Source organism: Ranitomeya imitator, chromosome 2 (genome assembly GCF_032444005.1).
Source record: "Ranitomeya imitator isolate aRanImi1 chromosome 2, aRanImi1.pri, whole genome shotgun sequence".
In the NCBI taxonomy this organism is placed as follows: domain Eukaryota; kingdom Metazoa; phylum Chordata; class Amphibia; order Anura; family Dendrobatidae; genus Ranitomeya; species Ranitomeya imitator.
This window is the reverse complement of record NC_091283.1, coordinates 335,305,042-335,324,571: the sequence shown is the minus strand read 5'-3', so window position 1 is coordinate 335,324,571 and position 19,530 is coordinate 335,305,042. Positions and strand designations below refer to the sequence as shown.

Sequence of the window (19,530 nt, the reverse complement as noted above, 5' to 3'; positions counted from 1 at the left end):
ACACTGCTTGTCCGTGTGTAATCCGTATTTTTCACGCTTCCATAGACTTTCATTGGCGTATTTCTTGCGCAGTACGGTGACAAACGCAGCATGCTGCGATTTTGTACGGCCGTAGAAAGCCGTATAATACTGATCAGTAAAATACGGCAGATAGGAGCAGAGGCATAGAGAATAATTGTGCCGTATTTTTTGCGAGTTTTACGGACGTAGTTTCTGCGCTCTTACGTCCGTAAAACTCGCAAGTGTGAAGCCGGCCTTAGAAGTGATGAAAGATCTTCTTTATCAGGTAATCACAATGCACACAACATGTTCACACTCCAGGCCACAAGGGGGAGCTTTTGATCCTATTTCTAGGTGACTCCTCTATGTATATTGTGGTTTGGAGGGAAAGTGAAGGAGATTCAGTCAGGTAGTGCCAGACAGCAGACTGTAGCAGTCTGAGGCAGGAAGAACGTATGTGGAGCCTTGCAGCCACGAGAAAGTGCTGCAGCTCCGGGAAAGAGATAACACCGAAAGCAGAACAGATTGTAGCGAGCGTGAAGGAGAGCGAAGCACAGGAGAGTGATATCAGGGGAGACCAGCTGCGAGCAGGCTGCCTCCCTCTGAGGCGCAGATCACCGGAAGCCGAAACACCGAGGTTGTAAGGGACTCTAAGGCTGCCGTCACACTAGCAGTATTTGGTCAGTATTTTACATCAGTATTTGTAGCCAAAACCAGGAGTGGGTGATAAATGCAGAAGTGGTGCATATGTTTCTATTATACTTTTCCTCTAATTGTTCAACTCTTGGTTTTGGCTTACAAATACTGAGGTAAAATACTGACCAAATACTGCTAGTGTGACGGCAGCCTAAGGCTACTTTCACACTAGCGTCGGAATCTCCCCGTCGCAATGCGTTGGAAAGAGATTCCGACGCTAGCGTTTGCTGCATTGTACAATGGGTGCAGCGGATGCATTTTTCCGGCACATCCGCTGCCCCATTGTAAGGTGCGGGGAGGTGGAGGCGGAGTTCCGGCCACGCATGCGCGGTCGGAAAAAGCGGTTCGTCAGGAGCAAAAAACGTTACATGTAGCGTTTTTTGCCCCCGGCGGTCCACCAAAGCACGACGCATCCGTCGCTCGACGGATGCGACGTGTGGCAATCCGTCGCAAATGCGTCGTCAATACAAGTCTATGGGAAAAAACGCATCCTGCAAGCACTTTTGCAGGATGCGTTTTTTCTGCAAAACGACGCATTGTGACGGATTGCAGAAAACGCTAGTGTGAAAGTAGCCTAAGACTTACAGCAGAGACCGGCAGGACCGCTGAACTGCAACTTACCTGTCCCCCTCAATACCCAGGAGGCACAGTGACGCATAGAGCCCGGGGCATGATAGAGTCCCTGTGAAAAAGGCTCGAGTCACCTGCCATACGGGTTTGTGTCCTATCCTATATGGAAGACAGAGAAGAACAGTGAGGATTTTATCAGAAGCCATAGGCAGTAAGGGACTACAACATCACCGCGCTAGAGGAAGGCTTTCATCTCCACCTGGTAAAGGGGACTCTGGATTCGCTTCCAAGCCGACCGGACTCTGCTTATCCTGTGATCTGGTGCCCTGGACTGTGGCTGCCTGAAGTCTTCAGTAAACCAGGAAAAGAGACTGCAAACCTGTGTCCTCGTTCTTTACTGCACCATTCACCATCTTCCATCTACACACCGGGAGCCCTGGGGACCTACATCACCTGTGGGAAGGTATACCATCTAGCTGCCATAACATCACCCCAGAGGACCCCTTAAAGCAGTGTCGGTCTTCACTGACCGAATACCACAGGTGGCGTCACGAACATAAACTTTATTCAATTACCCCTTTTACATGGGTGCCCAGGGCCAAAGACTGGGTCGCCACCGTGACATCCCCCTGTGATCACCGGACTCGGTACCAAGTACCCCACGGCCCTGGCGGGCGACTCAATTCCCCATTACTGGCGCATTAATACTAGAAATATATTGCGCAGCCAATTCCAACAAGAAGAATCCTGGAAACACAGAATTAGAAATGATTCTTTCTCCGCAGTTTCTATAGGACTTAATACATTCCTGATTCCGGAGAGTAATAGAAATACGGCAGAAAACAGAGGAAGAAAGTTCAGAGAAGAAGCTTCATAGAAAGACATTGAAGTTACAGACGCCATTTAACCCTTTGGGAGAAAGTGATTCCAGCACTTTACAGAGTAAATCCCACCAGGACTGTAGCAGGTAAAGACCCCAATATCCACAGGTGTCCCTTCTAATTGGAGGAAACTATCACCTCTAATAATCCTCGGACAGTTCTGATAAACACGGAGAAGTGCCCCTTTATGGAGGTGACAGAAAGTCTGTTTAGTCACTTTAGCTTCATAGCATCAGCTCTAATCCAATGGTGAGAGAGCGATTTACCCTGAAGAGTCACAGATTGTGGGGTTGTTATAAAATGTTATATTTAGGGGGTTTTGTGTTGTCTCCTTATAAGAATCACAATTGTTTTGTTCCTTTTCCGCTGATAGATGCAAACGACCCAACTATGAAAAACAGGAACCAATGAAACATGTATTACTCTAATAGTGCAGGGCCCCCACGCAGTATGATGTTCCCACAGTACAAAAATAATAAACAGACAGACAAGAAACTGGTGTGTACAGTTGCAAACTAAGAGTAATCGCCTCTATACATAAAGTTACATTGTATACTGCTATATCACGTAAGCCAGAAATATATGAATTTTACTCCTATTATCTAGAGCGGTGGTGTAATTCATATTTCATGTTTAGATACCATAGCGCTACAGAGTGCAACTTTATTTGTTAGTCCTCACAGTACCGCCATCCCCTATTTTAATTTGTAACAGTTTAACACCTGGTTTTTTTTTGGGGGGGAGTGGTGTTTTTTTTATATAATATATGGAAGTTTACAGGAAAATGCTCCCCCCCAATAAAAAAAAAATCATATCCTGAAAAAAAGAAACATTTTACATGGAGACTTTGGCATCAAATAACTCCTGTCTTGGTGTTCTTACAAACAAGCATTTATAAACTCCTCAAACGTGATAGAAGATTACAGTGCGGGGAAGACGGGAAACCTTCATTTAGACGGCCGGTGGTGATGGAGTCAGTGACGGACTCTGGAGAAATATGTATCTAGAGCCGTAGTAGAAGATGAAGATGTCGTCCTCATCACGAAGTAGTTATTTCTCCGGTCACGTGTAATGAATATCTCCTGCAGTATTGCTAATGCCGATTCCAGTGTCGGTAAATGAGACGAGAATTAGCATTATGGAAGATGAGTCTATGAGAAACGTATTCAGCTGCCGACTCCGAGGAAGAAACTGCTTGTTGTCTGTGGCCTAAATATATAGGTTTTATTAACAACCAAATTCCACTAGGGAACAAACGATGTACTTGTCCAATAAGAATAAAATATTAATAGATGTCAGGGACAAAAACCCAGAATGTTGTAAAATAATAAAAATACCATTGGTTCTTGGGTCCCCGCCAGTCTCTATATTTCCTGCTCAGTCCCAACAAATTTGTGATTCCTACAGCAAATCGGCTGCCAATGCAGCGAGTAACATAGCCAGTGAATGGGAGCATGGAGAAGATGTCTTAGTCAGCAATTCCATTTATGTTTCAGTCCATACAAGTTTAGAGAATACAACATCTACACCAGGGGTCTCAAACTACATTCCTCGAGGGCCTCAAACCATGCGTGTTTTCAAGATTACCTTCGCATTGCACAAGGTGCTGGAATCATTCTGTGCAGGTGATTAAATTATCACCTGTGCAATGCAAGGAAATCCTGAAAACAAGACCTGTTTGCTGCCCTCGAGAAATGCAGTTTGAGACCTCTGATCCACACGTTCTATCTCCTGATATGCTTCCCCTTTTTATTTCCAGTAATTGTATTATTACACAGGATATTTATAATGTTACTTTGTCTCATCTTCTCGTTCAGGTCTCTATAATATCAGATCCTCTCAGTGAAAATCTTGCATATTAAAAGAATTTTCCTCACCAAGGATGGATTTGGACAGGGAAAAGATGGCGGCGAGGATAATACACCTTACCCTAGAGATCCTCTTCCGACTTACTGGAGAGGTGAGAGATTCTGATGACGTCACATTACATCATTGTTATCTATGGGAATAACAGATGGACAGAACTGGAGAGGTGAGGACTCTGGAAATGTCTGTAGTGAGATTTATTAATGTGTCTCTCCATAACCAGGATTACACAGTATTGAAGAAGACCTCTAGTGAGCGCTGTCAGGACCCTGTGTCTGAGGAATGGGGAAGACCCCTGAGCCCAATCATGGGCCCTCCACCTCACCCCCCGGTACATGAGGGCATCAATGACCAGAATATCCTAGAACTCACCTACAAGATGATTGAGCTGCTGACTGGAGAGGTGACACTGCTGGGAATGCTGGGACATTATACAGTAACACTATGAAGGGATCGGGGGATGACGGTATCATTGTATGTGTCAGGTTCCTATAAGGTGTCAGGATGTCGCTGTCTATTTCTCCATGGAGGAGTGGGGGTATTTAGAAGGACACAGAGATCTGTACAAGGACGTCATGATGGAGGTTCCTCAGCCCCTCACATCACCAGGTAATAGACAGGACTAAATACACACGGCCTATAATTATCTGTATGTAAAGAATGAATTCAGTCCCTGTATGTGTTTTCTCCAGATCTATCCAGTAAGAGGACAACACCAGAGAGATGTCCCCGTCCTCTTCTTCCACAGGACTGTAAACAAGAAGATCCCAATGTTCCTCAGGATCATCAGGTAGATGGAGAGAAGGTGTCATGAGTTCTCCCCTTTAATGTGTAGATGGATGTGAAGGTCTTGTGCTGAGTTTTACCATGGCAAGTGAACTAATGAATATTACCACTAGATTTTTAATTCTTTTGAGAATTTGTTCTTTGGTATTACTGTGGTAGAAGATGCAAAATGTGAAGAAAATTTCTATACATTTTAGTTTGTTTGTTTTTTTTTTTTTAATTATTTGTGAATTTCTGGGAAAAACACCTTTCCACTTATAACAGTACAGGCTTTCAACAGATATGTCACAAGAGTATATTTTTGTAATATTTTACCCATGTGGAATCAAACGCAAAATGAACAATGAAAAATCAATATGAAATAAAATTAGCAAAATATCCACATGTTGCTCCCATGCTCCTGGCCTATATCTGTACCAAAATTCAAGTTGGGCTCTTAAAAAACCTATATAAACTGGGTAAGTCTTATATGAAAATCTTGAATTCAGGTCTGTTCGGCCTGTGGTCTAATAGTGTAGGGTCTAGGTTTTACAAATAAAAAATTTAGATATTGGGAGGGATGCTTCAGCTGCTTCTTCACACGACAAACAGCTGACTGGACCGTGAGATGAGCTTTATAAACACTCAAATCTTCCCACTCAAACTGCTCTCCACCAATCCAGTCACATCTCCCCGTTCTGCCCAGTAACAGAGACAACCTGAGCAGATTCTAGAAAGGTGAGTACCACAAGCCTCAGAACGGGTGTGGAATATAGCAATAAAAAAAGGACAAATGAATAAATATCCGAAGGGGAACATTAAGGGGTCAATACTGACAGAAGTAAAGTTTTATTTTAAAAGCAAGAGAGGCAACGGAGAACCCATGTTCTGACATGCCAGCCTGGACCATGTCTCAAACAGCAGTTAGCAGGAGAGATACTGTGGTGTGTGCTCACTCAGATGTGACAGGTCTTATCTACTGGGACTAAACAAGTGTTATCTACCCAGCAAGTGTATTCACAGATGACCTGTCATCAATGCAGCAAGATATATCGTCACACATTCACAGAGCTGTATCACGGACATAGACTATCATTTCCTTATAGAAGCAGTGCTGGCAGGCCAGGACTGGCTGGAATAGATGAACAGTTGAAAACAGTTTATTAATCCAGAAACAACTGCACTCCTTCAGTACCTAGCATATAACTTTCTTCATTCCTTTAGCGCGATTTGCTGATCTCTGCTGCATATTACAAGCTTCTTTTTATTTTACTTTAAATTCTATCTCCAAATACACGGCCTGCTACTGATGTGAACTTTCTATCTGTTATTTCGGGAAATCGGCGCTACGCAGTGATTATTGCTTTTTTAAAATGGCGCCTGCTTGGATAAATAAGGGATAAAGCCCCCTTCCATTGGGGTTCGCCTTCCGTATTGCAATTGACCCCATCCCTACCTGGGATATATTTGTGCCAGTTTGTTGCTGGGCCCTAATCTATTGTTCATATTTACAATTTGGATCTAATCCTACCTGGCTCTCTCTGATGTCTAAACCTATTATATATACTCAGAGGCGTAGCTAGGGGTTCAGCTCAGGGGGGCAAAATATCTGAATGGGCCCTTAACTGGTAACCCCGATTACAACTCAGGTTGCATACTCTAGTCATGGGTATTGGGGAACCTCCGCAGATGACCCTGCTGTAACAAAAAAAAAAAAACTCTATACAAAGGCCAATACTGATATTACCGCCATACGGTGACCTCAAAGTGGTAGATACCAGAGCTGCAGAATATATGAGATTACAATACAATTAGAGATAATAACTTACAGGTGATGTTCTTTCCATCTTACTCAGACATCTCCTTCCTGCCACAACTCATCTTCAGAGATTACAAGAAAGACCCGTCCTCATCTATTCCCAACCTGTACAAATGCATTAATGTGCTGTCACCCCAATTCTGAGCTGTATTGTAGCCGTCTTTTGTTCCTATTACTGCACCTGCTGTGTGATACAAAAACAGGAAGCCTCTTAGGCTATGTGCACATGTTGTGGATTTTGATGCGTTTCTGCAGCGTTTTTGGACGCTTGGAATTGCATCAAATCCGCAGTGTAGTACAGTAACAATGATAGTCAATGAGAATTTGAGAATTGCTGTGCACATCTTGAGGAAAAATCCGCTCGGATTTGCTGCGTTTTTTTTAATCTTACTTACCCCTCCAGGCCATGCTGTGAGTTCTGCTCTGTCTGCTCCATGTTGTGAACTTCATGTCTTCTGCCTGCTCTTTGCCTACTTCCTGGCTGTGTGCTTAGGGCCGCGGCCCCGGCAGTTCCTGATTCTTATTGAGTCTGTGTGCACCTTCCTAAGGTGTTCCCTTCCAGTTGCCAAGAGTCATCAGTTATTTAAGGCATTCCCCCCTAGAGGATGCCTGAGCAACGTATTTACTCAGTTTGTATCTGACTGCTGAGTTGCCAGGTCCTGTCTTGCTTTGTCTCTTGTGTCTGCCACCCAGAGGGGCTTCGTACCCTGGCCTCTACCTGTGTCTCTTGTTTTAGCCACCCAGGGGTGCTTTGTACCCTGGTCTGAGTCCTTGTCTTGTTCATGACCCTGTCTGAACTTTGTCCTATACCTGTGTCCATTTGTATCCCTGTCTGTAGCCTTTCCTATTCCGCTGCGCGTTTCCTTGTGTTCACTCTTTCTCTTTGCTCCGCCTCCTGCGGTTCTCCTCTTTGCTCTTCCTCCTGCGGTTCTGCTCTTTGCTCCTGCAGTTCTGCTCTTTTCTCCACCTCGTATGGTTCTGCTCTTGCTCCACCTCCTGCATTTCCTGCAGCTTTGTCCTGCTCTCCGCATCGTGTGGCTTTGCTCTGCTCCCGCTCCACACCTTGTGTGTCCTTGTCCCTCCTGTCTAGTTCTTCCCTGTTCCCTTATCCTACATGTATCTGCTTATGTTCCCGTCCTACCCGAACCAGTTCCAGTCCCGCTAGCCGTGCCCACCTGCCTGCATAGTTAGAGCCGTTCCCACCCTCCTGCCAGTGTGCCAGCCGTGCCTGCCAGAGTGCCAGCTATGCCCGCCTGCCTGCCAGAGTGCCAGCCGTGCCCACCTGCCTGAGTACCTGCTGTGCCTGCCCGTACTCGCCTGCACTTGTTATTAGTGTTCAGTCCCTCAGTGGGATCAGCTGCCACAGCCTAAAGGTCTGTCTTTGCATCTGGACACCTCATATCTATAGTGCTATATCGTGCCTCCTGATGGACCGCATGGACTGGGAAATACATCGAGGCTGGAGGCTAAGTTTGGTTTAACCCCCAGCTTTGTTTTTGTTTCTGTTTTTTTCTGGCATCAATGCACATTGTTTGTGTACCTGTGGAAACTATTGTGGACATTAGGCTGGAAGCTAAGTTTGGTTTAGCCTCCAGTTTTTTTTTTTTTTTGGCATCAATGCACACTGTCTATGGATCTATGAAAATCACTCTGGACATTTGATGCCTTTAAGTTTTGAACCATGCTATGAAGCTTTGTTGTGACACCTCTTTTGTATATACCTTGTCCATCTATTGAGGGATATCATTCCTGCTCTACAGATATTGAAAAACTCTTAATTTTTTGAGAGACAAGGGTGGTATCATGTACAGAATATAAGGATGTCTTTTTACATAATAACCTGTGTTGTTCTTTAATTGATAAGCACTATCCCTTCATCTCTTCCTTTTTGCTTATTGTTTTCCCACCTATAGTATTTTCAGGACGTATTAGGGCTAGTCTGGGACAGCCGCTGTGCAGTGGGGGCGCCAAATAAGTGTATCCTAGGGTGTCAACCTCCACGGTTAGGTAGGGATAGCAGGCAAGCATAGGGATTTGACAGGTTATGATTATAACTTTTGTTCTATATTATGTGCACTGTGAAAGGAGTTTTTTAACAAGTGTCTATTAAAATATTGTGTTTTTATGGGAATATAAGTTTCACAAAATCATGGCAAATAGGCTTCAGTCTATACTTCCTGATATTCTCACCTCATCTCAAACGGGTTTTGTACATGGTCGGTCTATCACTTGTAATATTAGGACGGCATTGGCTGACATTATACATATTTACTAGGCTAAAGGCAAGCAGCATATACTGGTCAGCCTTGATGCTGATAAAGCCTTTGATCGAGTGTCTTGGTTTCACCTCATTCAAACCCTTAAGGGTACCGTCACACTATACGATTTACCTACGATCACGACCAACGATATGACCTGGCCGTGATCGTAGGTAAATCGTAGTGTGGTCGCTGGGGAGCTGTCACACAGACAGCTCTCCAGCGACCAACGATGCTGAGGTCCCCGGGTAACCAGGATAAACATCGGGTAACTAAGCGCAGGACCGCGCTTAGTTACCCGATGTTTACCCTGGTTACAAGTGTAAAACTAAAAAAAAAACAAACAGCACATACTTACATCTGGTGTCCGTCACGTCCCTTGCAGTCTCTGCTTCCCGCACTGTGACTGCCGGCCGTAAAGTGAAAGTGAAAGCACAGCCGCTGTGCTCTGCTTTCACTTTACGGCCGGCAGTCACAGTGCTGGAAGCAGACGGCAAGGGACCTGACGGACACCAGAATGTAAGTATGTGCTGTTTTTTTTTTTTTTAGTTTAACGCTTGTAACCAGGGTAAACATCGGGTAACTAAGCGCGGTCCTGCGCTTAGTTACCCGATGTTTACCCTGGTTACAAGCGAACGCATCGCTGGATCGCATCGCTAGATCGCTAGATCGGTGTCACACACACCGATCTAGCGATGACAGCGGGAGATCCAGCGATGAAAGAAAGTTCTAAACGATCTGCTACGACGTATGATTCTCAGCAGGATCCCTGATCGCTGCTGCGTGTCAGACACAGCGATATCGTAACGATATCGCTGGAACGTCACGAATCGTACCGTCGTAGCGATCGAAATGTTATAGTGTGACGGTACCCTAAGTGTAGATTGTTTGGTTTTACCAAGTTCCCAGTGGAAGTTAGGGATAACCCCCCACTGTGGCCTACTGTGGTCAGTAATCTTGGGATGGCGCCATGCTAGACGAATTAGTAGACTTGGCACCCATATTTTGGTGTTTCTTCTCTTACGAGGCAATCCCTCCTTTCTGTAGGGCAGGCCACCTCCCATCTATCGTGTGCTTGGGAATAATTGATGTAGACTGGTTTGTGACATGTTGGTGGACAATCATTGCCCTCTTACTTTGCAAGACACTGTCTTTAAATACCAAATTTTGGAGGGAGATAACTTTACTATTACTCAAGTTAGACATTATGTAGGCTCAGTACTGTGGGAAATACCAGACGACATTAGAGTGCACCCTCTAAACCTAATCTCCATTAAAGCCCATGCAGGGAATTACTCTTTGAGTTTTATATACAAATCACTGAAACCTTCCATACAGTGGTCAGACTCTTCACCGGGCCTCGGGAGGTGGGTATCTCAACTAACTGACTGACCAGGTAAAAGACCTCTTGAAAGCCACATTACGTATTAACTCTGTGTTACCGTATGATAGCTACACAACCATGACTCTCATGATATTCCATAGAGCATATATCTCACCAGAGTTTAAATTTACGTTCTCCAGCTGATATTTTCAATGTCTATGGGACTGTCCAAAAATCTGGGAGGTTTGGGATACACTCTTGCAACATCTCACTAATACCTTTGGTGCATCTATATCTCTTTCTCAGGAGTGGGCCATATTCAACATTCTTCCACAAGATCAGTTGGTGAGGCTTTCTGTTCAGCAGCGCCGCATTTTATTCATCTGGGCGGCAGCCACCCACAAAAGTATTCTATATCTATGGGCACGGGATAAGTTTAATTACTACGAAGGTAGCCTATCTTTTCAAGATGGACTGGATAAATCCATACTGATCAAAGAAAGATACACTGAATGTTTTTTCCGTACATGGTCTTCTTTTATTAATACCCAGACAGTATCTATATGCCAGGCGATCCATGGTTGCTTCCAATTTACAGACTGGTACATGAGAGAGCAAATTGACGGCAGAATTCCTGTTGGGCTTGATTGATATTACGCTATGAAGGTGTGGATGTGGTTAGTTATAGTTATAATACTTTCTAATGTTCAAAGTACTGTAAAACTCTATTTGTCAGATCTTTTCTAATGCTTCTGAACAATCTATCCTTGCTTATTGTTCAATTAAACCGGTTTTATAAATAAAATTAAAAAAACAAAAAAAACAATGGCCTCTACACAGGCATCACGCGAGTCCGTGTACTGCAATCTGGGCTGGTTTGTTCACTTTCAGTGCATTTGTATTAATAGTTTAATGTTTTTCTTTTTGTATTAATACTGACTTATGTTAAAACTGTAACTGCACAGTGTAGAGTACTGAAAAACTCAATTTTTATTACTGTGTTACTATAGAGCAGAGGTCTCCTGCCTTTCTGATCTTGAGACCCACAATCTGCTCCGAGCGAGGCTTGCGAGCCACATCCAACTTTCGCCACACACAATAGTGACAACTAGAGCCCCCATTACTGGTATAATGACAGCCAAAGCTTGCCTTCAGAAATCACACTGAGGCAGTGTACTAAGATCCAGGGATTCCTACCTTACCCCCTCTCCGATCTGCACTACTATGAGGGGCTACTCACAAAAGTCACCATCTGGAAACCTACTCTTCATAGCTGATTGCTAGACCTGGTGCTAATGCACCCAGCTGGTAGACAGCTGCGATCCACACATCATGGGCCCATGAGACACAAGAGGCTCCCGAGCCACAGGTTGGGTTCCTCTGCTATGGAGCGTACAGTGTTGCCCATCAAAATTTTGAATTTGACTCCTCAAAAACAAAAAATATACAAACATAATCTTGTGACATATCAAATTTAAAGCCTGTGCAGTTCTAAACAAAACGGTGCCTCTCCAATCTCTTTATCTTATTTCTAACCCGAGATATGATAACAAGTGTAACATCATACAAGCCCAAAATTTAGACTTTTTAAAAATTTTAGAAATCTATAAAAAAATTAATTAATGAAGATGAAAATGTAAAACTTTTTTTGTAATTCACTAAAGTAGCACTTAAAAAAAAAAAACCAAGAAAATATTCAGATTGCGATCACTTTACATGGAATTACCCTGTTCAGTGTTGCTTTATCCGCCAGTATTATATGATTTATACTTGTGTAATGAGAACGGTGGAAATGGCAGGATTAGAGCTGATCATAGATGTGACTTCTCCATCTGTCTGTGACTTTTACAATATTTGTTTCAGGGTGAAGATGTGACCCATATTAATACTACAGAGACATATGTGAGGGGTGGTGAGTGGTGTAAAGAGGAGATTTCTACATATGACTACCCAGGTGAGTAGTTACCACTAAATGCAGAGAAGTCACAGATTCTTCTTAGTGACTGGCTGTGGCTGCTTTATCGGTGGTGTAGTCCAGCCATATCACAATCGTGTGATCACCATTTTGCATCTAGACCACAACATTCTGCTCCACCAAAACGGTTTCAATTACTTTGAGCATTGAAAGCCCTTTTCTATAGAACTTACAACCTGGAGGATCCACCTACCCCCTGGAATTAGGAGACTTACCTTACCAGATCTGTAAACCGCAAAGCCAAATGACCGCATATGTAGAATGTTCTGACAAGTTAGAAAATCACTTGAAGATAAATATTATGATGGGCCTCTAAGGGTATGCTTCCACAGTCAGTATTCGCTGGGGATTGGACGCTGCGTATAGCCGCAGCGTCCAATCCGCAGCTGCCAGATGTTACAGCATACTGGATGGGATTTTATGAAATCCCATCTCCACTATGCATGCAGGGACGCCTCTGTCTTCTCTGCATAACCGGACATGCGGCGCGTCTTTCTAGACCACAGCATGTCAATTTATCTTGCTGAGATGCTCAGTCTCCGCAAGATAAATATCACAGTCCAATGTATAGGATGTGTCACGGAGTTACCGCGACAGAGCAGTACCAGAAGACCAAGGCGTCTGACGGCTTCTGCTTCTTTGCTGAGAAGAAGCACTTCTCCTGTGTATTAAAGGTGTTTTGTTTTCTTTCAGCAGGACAGGGGTTTATAGGCCATGTGGAAATTCCTGCTTTCAGCTGTGCTCAGTTAGCCACTCCTCTCTCCTATAAAAGCTAGGCCTTCTGGTCAGATCTTTGTCTGAGATAGCACTTGCTTGATAGACCTGGAGTAGTGAGGAGCTGGAGTTTGGATAGCTGGAGGAAGTAATTGTGCGACAGTTGTATGGTTTGTTCGCTTGGAAAATTCCTCATTCTTACCTGCTTTATTTACCTTCCTTCACACCCTGGTGGATACCTTTGTTATTTGTGAGAGCATATTTTGTGTGAGTGGAGTTTTCTTTTTACCCTTGTCTTTGTTCCCCTGTTTGTCGAGTTGGTGTACTGTTGTACACGGTAGAGCCTCTCTTCCCTGGGTGGGGAGGGGGACAGACGCAGGGCGGCAGTCAGGAGACAGGGCGAGCGCAGAGGCCCCGGCATCCTCGCCATCTGAGGTATCCCGGGGAACAGGGCGAGTTAGGGCGCCCCCTAGAGTTAGGGCCAAGAAAGGTGCCCCTGGTCCCAGTTTACCTGCCAGTCCAATCGTGACCGGATGCTTTCATTCCGCATGGTTCAATGAACACTTTCGGAATCCCGAGCGTACAAAAGCCGGCAGCGCTTTGGACGGAGCTGCGTCCAAAGTGCTGCCAATCCGAACTGTGGAAACATACTCTAAGGGAAAGCGGAGGGCAGTGATGCTGTTGTCTTCCTAGAACACTGATATCTTCTCGGATGAATCTTCCTTCTGAATGTGCTCATATGGTCCCTACAAGACCAGGTCCAGTCTTTCTGGCCAAACTTCGCTTTTATGATGGACAATATTAAATGTGCAGTGAGGCCAAGTGTGCGTTTCTGTACAATAACAGCAGAGTTTCCCTTTATCCTGACCTTTCAATTTTTGTTAAAACTAACTTCAAAGAGGATTGTGATAAACTACATAAAAAACATTACACCTGTGCCGTGATAACAGTGGGAGTATTTGAACCCTTGCTGATTTTGTAAGTTTGCCCACTGACAAAGACATGAACAGTCTTTAATTTAAAGGGTAGGTTATTTTTTTTCTTTCCGCCATGACGGCACCATGGAGAGAGAGAGGGATTAGACCATCAAGGACAGGAAACCTACAGATAAAAAGGCGGTACCTCTCTCCCGCATCAGTTGATTTCCTGTCCTTGATAGGGAACCTGCAGTCGTCGCAAGAACATACCTCAGATTGTCATGGAATCCTGGGGCCGGTCAGACCGATCCAGGCAGCAGGAGTCCCCTGCCTCGGCTGGTACGGTAGCCCGAGGCGCCACTGCTGGGGTCAGTGGGCCTTTAGCGTGTGCGGGAAGAGGCGGCAGAGAAGAACATTGTGCAGGCTGCCTCTCCCGGAATCTTCACCATGCAGCAGGCTGAGGCCTGGCAGGTCCGCACGGCAGAAGCACGCCACCGCTGGAGTCCCTCCGGAGCGTGGGGGGAGGCAGTAACGAAATCGCAGCCTGCCTCTCCCAGAGTGAAGACTCGCCGGGCTCTGGGATTCCCTGGGGTTCCAGGAAACAGGGCGCACGTGTGGAGAGGCGCAGACTTTAGTGGGGGACGGCGTCGCCGCAAGGCATGACTGGGTAACCAGTTAGGGCACATCTGTGGGGCACGGTGATGGAGATGGCACTGGGCATGACTGGGTAATCCAGTCTCGGCGGTCAGCGTTTCCCCGGGGACCGAATGGAGGGGCAGGGGCAACTATTTAAGCGAGGTGGAGCACTGACTTGGCGCTTCTCATTGAGCTCAGTCAGTGTTCCCCACAGACCATGAACGATCCGGAGCAACCAGAGTTAAAGGCTCCACAAACCAGATCACCATAGCAGCAGCGGCAACGGTGGCCACAGCTGAAAAGCAAAAAACGGGTAGAAACAGTTTCTTCCCACCACCAACATGACATTAGCGGAAGCGGGTGCTCGGGATCCCAGCACAGCAAAGGCTCGAGTGTGGCATCCAGCGCGAGGGAGAATCCTTCCGTGGATGCAGTTTCTCCCCAACTGGTACCCTTACTTCCACCAGTTGGTGAGTGATGTTCGTGAAAGTTCACTTGTTAACAGGGCCTTATTCTCTGTTTTTTTTTTTTTTTTGCAGGAGGAAGAGTTCTAGGAAATCTAAACACAGAATCTGTGCGCTCTGTAGGGAAGATTTGCCCACTATGTGGGAAAAGAGACTTTGCAGCTCCTGTATAGAGCAGACAGTCTGTGAAGGTTTCCCTGGGTTCGCGACAGAGCTTAGGTCATTAATTAAAAGCCAGGTGGAGGACACTTTTAGAGGGGGAAAAAGCGGAGGAAGACCAGGCATAGGACCCCTGAATCCGAAACTAGTGGTATGGATAGTGAAGAAGGGGGTTCAGATACCTCCAGCTCATCATCATCGTCATCTTCATCTTCCTCTGGGGTTGCAGCGGTTTCCCGTTAGAGGAGACACCCTTATTAAGGCAGTTAGAAACACCATGGGTTTAGTTGATCCTCGCCCCAAAAAAACAGTTTAGGATATTATGTTTGGGGGTTTAGAACAAAAAAAGACAAGATCCTTCCCACTTAATGAAAAAAATCCAGTCCTTGATTAAAAGGGAATGGAAAAAAACTGTAAGGAAAGCTCTCCTTACCCCAAAGAGAAAATACCCTTTTGAGGACCCGGCATGCTCCTTTTGGGAAAAGGCATCAAAATTAGATGTAGCGATCGCCAAGGTGTCCAAAACGCTCGCCCTTCCATTCGAGGATATGGGAGTCTTAACCCCTTCCCGACCTTTGACGCCACGTAGGCGTCATGAAAGTCGGTGCCAATCCGACCCATGACGCCTATGCGGCGTCATGGAAAGATCGCGTCCCTGCAGACCGGGTGAAAGGGTTAACTCCCATTTCACCCGATCTGCAGGGACAGGGGGAGTGGTAGTTTAGCCCAGGGGGGGTGGCTTCACCCCCTCGTGGCTACGATCGCTCTGATTGGCTGTTGAAAGTGAAACTGCCAATCAGAGCGATTTGTAATATTTCACCCATTATAACGGGTGAAATATTACAATCCAGCCATGGCCGATGCTGCAATATCATCGGCCATGGCTGGAAATACTAGTGTGCCCCCACCCCACCCCTCCGATCGCCCCCCCACCCCCCGATCTGGCCGGTACACTGCTCCGGCTCCCCTCCGTCCAGTGCTCCGCTCCCCCCCGTGCTCGTGTCCGCTCCCCCCGTGCTCCAATCACCCCCCCGTGCTCCAATCACCCCCCCTGCACTCCGATCCACCCCCCCCGTGCTCCGTTCCACCCCCCCGTGCTCCGTTCCAGCCCCCCCGTGCTCCGTTCCACGCCCCCCGTGCTCCGTTCCACCCCTCCCGCGCTCCGATTCCCCCCCCCGTGCTCCGATCCCCCCCCCCCCGTGGTCCCCCCCCCACCCCATCATACTTACCGATCCAGCCGTGGTCCCGTCCGTCTTCTCCCGGGCGCCGCCATCTTCCAAAATGGCGGGCGCATGCGCAGTGCGCCCGCCGAATCTGCCGGCCGGCAGATTCGTTCCAAAGTGCATTTTGATCACTGAGATATAATCTATCTCAGTGATCAAAATAAAAAAAATAATAAATGACCCCCCCCCCTTTGTCACCCCCATAGGTAGGGACAATAAAAAAATAAAGAAATTTTTTTTTTTCCACTAATGTTAGAATAGGGTTAGGGTTAGGGGTAGGGTTAGGGTTAGGGGTAGGGTTAGGGTTAGGGGTAGGGTTAGGGGTAGGGTTAGGGGTAGGGGTAGGGTTAGGGTTAGGGTTAGGGTTAGGGGTAGGGTTAGGGCTAGGGTTAGGGTTAGGGTTAGGAATGTGCACACGTATTCTGGTCCTCTGCGGATTTTTCCGCTGCGGATTTGATAAATCCGCAGTGCTAAACCGCTGCGGATTTATGGCGGATTTACCGCGTTTTTTTCTGCGCATTTCACTGCGGTTTTACAATTGCGATTTTCTATTGGAGCAGTTGTAAAACCGCTGCGGAATCCGCACAAAGAAGTGACATGCTGTGGAATGTAAACCGCTGCGTTTCCGTGCAGTTTTTCCGCAGCATGTGTACAGCGATTTTTGTTTCCCATAGGTTTACATTGAACTGTACACTCATGGGAAACTGCTGCGGATCCGCAGCGTTTTCCGCAGCGTGTGCACATACCTTTAGAATTAGGCTATGTGCACACGGTGCGGATTTGGCTGCGGATCCGCAGCAGTGTTCCATCAGGTTTACAGTACCATGTAAACATATGAAAAACCAAATCCGCTGTGCCCATGGTGCGGAAAATACCGCGCGGAAACGCTGCGTTGTATTTTCCGCAGCATGTCAATTCTTTGTGCGGATTCCGCAGCGTTTTACACCTGTTCCTCAATAGGAATCCGCAGGTGAAATCCGCACAAAAAACACTGGAAATCCGCGGAAAATCCGCAGGTAAAACACAGTGCCTTTTACCCGCAGATTTTTCAAAAATGGTGCGGAAATATCTCACACGAATCCGCAACGTGGGCACATAGCCTTAGGGTTAGGGTTGGAATTAGGGTTGTGGTTAGGGTTAGGGGTGTGTTGGGGTTAGGGTTGTGGTTAGGGGTGTGTTGGAGTTAGGGTTGTGATTAGGGTTATGGCTACAGTTGGGATTAGGGTTAGGGGTGTGGGGGGGTTAGTGTTGGAGTTAGAATTGAGGGGTTACCACTGTTTAGGCACATCAGGGGTCTCCAAACGCAACATGGCGCCACCATTGATTCCAGCCAATCTCGTATTCAAAAAGTCAAATGGTGCTCCCTCACTTCCGAGCTCTGACGTGTGCCCAAACAGTGGTTTACCCCCACATATGGGGTACCAGCATACTCAGGACAAACTGCGCAACAATTACTGGGGTCCAATTTCTCCTGTTACCCTTGTGAATCTAAAAAAATGCTTGCTAAAACATAATTTTTGAGGAAAGAAAAATGATTTTTTATTTTCACGGCTCTGCGTTGTAAACGTCTGTGAAGCACTTGGGGGTTCAAAGTGCTCACCACATATCTAGATAAGTTCCTTGGGGGGTCTAGTTTCTAAAATGGGGTCACTTGTGGGGGGTTTCTACTGTTTAGGCACACCAGGGGCTCTGCAAACGCAACGTGACACCCGCAGACCATTCCATCAAAGTCTGCATTTCAAAAGTCACTACTTCCCTTCTGAACCCCGACGTGTGCCCAAACAGTGGTTTACCCCCACATATGGGGTATCAGCGTACTCAGGAGAAACTGGACAACAACTTTTGGGGTCCAATTTCTCCTGTAACCCTTGGGAAAATAAAAAATTCTGGGCTAAATAATTATTTTTGAGGAAAGAAAACGTATTTATTATTTTCACGGCTCTGCATTATAAACTTCTATGAAGCACTTGGGGGTTCAAAGTGCTCACCACACATCTAGATAAGTTCCTTTGGGGGTCTAGTTTCCAAAATGGGGTCACTTGTGGGGGGTTTCTACTGTTTAGGCACATCAGGGGCTCTGCAAACGCAACGTGACGCCCGCAGAGCATTCCATCAAAGTCTGCATTTCAAAACGTCACTACTTCAATTCCAAGCCCCGGCATGTGCCCAAACAGTAGTTTACCCCCACATATGGGGTATCACCGTACTCAGGAGAAACTGGACAACAAATATTGGGGTCAAATTTCTCCTGTTACCCTTGGGAAAATAAAAAATTCTGGGCTAAATAATTATTTTTGAGGAAAGAAAACGTATTTATTATTTTCACGGCTCTGCATTATAAACTTCTATGAAGCACTTGGGGGTTCAAAGTGCTCACCACACATCTAGATAAGTTCCTTTGGGGGTCTAGTTTCCAAAATGGGGTCACTTGTGGGGGGTTTCTACTGTTAAGCCACATCAGGGGCTCTGCAAACGCAACGTGACGCCCACAGAGCATTCCATCAAAGTCTGCATTTCAAAACGTCACTACTTCACTTCCGAGCCCCGGCATGTGCCCAAACAGTGATTTACCCCCACATATGGGGTATCGGCGTACTCAGGAGAAACTGGACAACAACTTTTGGGGTCAAATTTCTCCTGTTACCCTTGGGAAAATAAAAAATTGCAGGCTAAAAGATCATTTTTGAGAAAATAATTTTTTTTTTTATTTTCATGGCTCTGCGTTATAAACTTCTGTGAAGCACTTGGGGGTTCAAAGTCCTCACCACACATCTAGATTAGTTCCTTTGGGGGTCTAGTTTCTAAAATGGTGTCATTTCTGGGGGATCTCCAATGTTTAGGCACACAGGGGCTCTCCAAACGTGACATGGTGTCCGCTAATGATTGGAGCTAATTTTCCATTTAAAAAGCCAAATGGCGTGCCATCCCTTCCGAGCCCTGCCGTGCGCCCAAACAGTGGTTTACCCCCACATATGGGGTATCAGCGTACTCAGGACAAACTGGACAACAATATTTGGGGTCCAATTTCTCCTATTATCCTTGGCAAAATAGGAAATTCCAGGCTAAAAAATCATTTTTGAGGAAAGAAAAATTATTTTTTATTTTCATGGCTCTGCGTTATAAACTTCTGTGAAGCACCTGGGGGTTTAAAGTGCTCAATATGCATCTAGATAAGTTCCCTGGGGGGTCTAGTTTCCAAAATGGGGTCACTTGTGCGGGAGCTCCAATGTTTAGGCACACAGGGGCTCTCCAAACGCGACATG

General features: G+C 45.9%; 1 pseudogene; it reads left to right on the top strand.

Annotated features, from left to right (window-relative positions):
- Positions 1-1,227: 1,227 nt before the first annotated feature.
- LOC138663634 (zinc finger protein 271-like) overlaps positions 1,228-19,530 on the top strand; it is a 118,240-nt pseudogene continuing 99,937 nt past the window's right edge.